Here is a 2,431-nt window from a genome sequence, read left to right as displayed (position 1 = left end):
AGAATTAGGAAAAAATAATTTGGATTCACGTGTTAAATATTTTATTGTGTGAATATGTGATTGAAAATGATGCTGTAGCAAAAAGAATTTTAAAACGATGGGTACCAAATAGGGATTTCAACTAGAAATAGACACGATAATCAATCAATTCTAGAAATATTGTAGGAGAGTTTCAAAGTTTTAAAAATGTGTAGCGCAATCTCAAACCTTTAAATCGTAGCCAGGGGCGAATCTAGCATCGATGTTCAGCTAGGGCGGAAGTTACCTTTGACCATTAACCATTGATAATCAATGATCGTAATAGCCCGATTTTTTATTAAAATTTGATTAAATAATATTAAAAATTGTTCAATATATATGTAAATGCACTAAAAAGTAAAAATTACATACATATGAAAATATAGTTCAATATAACCTAAAATGCTAAATAAATATATGATACAAAGCAATCAAACACTTGTTTGATTTTCTACCATGACATAATGCAACAAAAGTACTTAATCAAGCTTAGAGCAATCCGAATTAAAAGAATTTAAGATAAGCTTCATGAGCAATTTAATTACCAGCAAGATAAACCTAAGGAACAAAGCTAACAACATCAAGACAAAAAAAGCAATCTCAATTAATCACTTAAAACCCTTTAATGAGCAACAAAACTGCAATCATTTTCCACTACAAGACTCGTTTTTGAGAAATAGAAGTTTAGTGGATCCCAAATAAGAATATTACTGATTTAATCCAACCATCCATAATCCATAAGCACATATCAATTAATCTGGTAAAGGAAATGCACAAATCCAATTATCCATGCCAATAAAACTCATAATATGAAAAACTCAGTCATAAAAAAATAATTATAATTCAATTAATATGATAATTAATTATAAGTAAAATTCAAGCCAAACCATAAATATAAAAAACAAGAGAGTGAAGGAAAAAAAATTAACTACCTGAGACCCACGATGCTTGCTCGGCCTCAGTCGTCGGAGATTCGCCCCTACCATCGCACCAATTCGCACATGGTCCACTGCTCGCACAGTTGCACTTCCCACTTCGCAAGCGTCGCGGCTGCTACTTCTGCTTCGAATGGAAATATGGATATGGAAGGAAGGGTTTGCATTTTGGGTCTTTATGTCTTTGCTTTTGATTTCAAATGTTGGGGATTTTGACTTTGGATTGGGGGGAAACACCATGGATGATGGACCAACCATTCATTGATTTCTTCTATGGGCTATTTTTTTTTTTAAACAAAAAGAGGCCCATGGTCCAATCACCAGCCCAAGCCCAAATGAAAAAAAATTAAAATGGAACTCTTCTTCTTCTTCCTCCCTTCAGCCTTTGTGTCTGCAATCAAGGTCCAATCAACCTTCGTGTCTGCAACTCTTCTTCTTCTTTCCCCCATGGTCCAATCACCAACCCAAGCCCCAAAGAATAAAAATGGAGCTCTCCTTCTTCCCCCTTCAGCCTTCATCTCTACAACCACAAACTGGAACAATCAATTGGCTCCGCCCCTGTGGCTCCGACGATCGGCTAATCCGGCCGCCCTAGCTCACCACCACCTAGATCCGCCACTGATCGTAGAACAAATATTCCAAGCATTTTTATAAATTTGTGCAAAAATGATCTCTAAAAATTTCTTAAAAAAAGGAAAATCTATTAATTGACCGAAAGTCAAACGTATGACCTTAACTTTACCAATTACACGTAGGATAAAGTGATAAGTTAACTTTAATTAATTAAAACACTTAAAAAGTAGAACAAAAAGCAAAAAGATACTAAAAAGAAAAATAATGAACAAAAAATTTAAAACATTTATCTTCTCCAATCCATCCAAGCCCTTCAACTCTCCTTCCCACCTCAACCCTAACAACCTGAAGCCTTTTTTGAAAAGTTTGAGACGTCTTAATTTTTTGTGTGTCTCTAATAATTTACACTAAGATAAAGTCGATTGCACTGTGGCGCATAAGTATACATACTTTGGTTCCTTTATTTATCTCCCTCCGTCTACCTTCAAAACTTTTAAAACCATTATTTTCCCCCTTCCCCGTAAATATTGTTGCAGATATTAATAATATAAATAACACTAAACTCCTATTTTGTGAGGATTAAAATCAAATTTTTAGTAAATTTTGATAAAAGGTAATAAAATGTATAGTTGAAAAGTTGTGGGATCCATGAAATATGTGATTAAAATTAATTATTAATTTTGATTTAAATTTTAATTTGAATTTTAATCCACAGGGGATAAATATCCTCTATTCACCTAAAAAATCCAATTTTCATGTGAATGAGATATATCAAAGTATTGTAAATATAGTAGTATTTATGAATAACTTTTATATCCCTACGGCCATATTCATTATAACTTTTGTATCTCTTATAGTCCTAATTTTCCTTAAAAATATGAGATTTTGGCTCTTAATAAAACACA

At 32.8% G+C, this 2,431-nt stretch overlaps 1 long non-coding RNA gene across 1 annotated transcript; it reads right to left on the bottom strand.

Moving 5' to 3' along the window:
- Nucleotides 1-531: 531 nt before the first annotated feature.
- On the bottom strand, nt 532-1,531 carry LOC111366491. The gene is made up of 2 exons (XR_002697669.1): nt 951-1,531; nt 532-775 (listed from the first exon to the last, which is right to left on the bottom strand). It is a non-coding gene; the product is annotated as an uncharacterized LOC111366491 (long non-coding RNA).
- Between the last annotated feature and the right edge of the window lie 900 nt (nt 1,532-2,431).

This window comes from Olea europaea, chromosome 18 (genome assembly GCF_002742605.1).
Source record: "Olea europaea var. sylvestris chromosome 18, O_europaea_v1, whole genome shotgun sequence".
Lineage (NCBI taxonomy): Eukaryota > Viridiplantae > Streptophyta > Magnoliopsida > Lamiales > Oleaceae > Olea > Olea europaea.
Note: the sequence above shows the minus strand (reverse complement) of the source record. Positions and strands in the feature narration are given on the sequence as shown.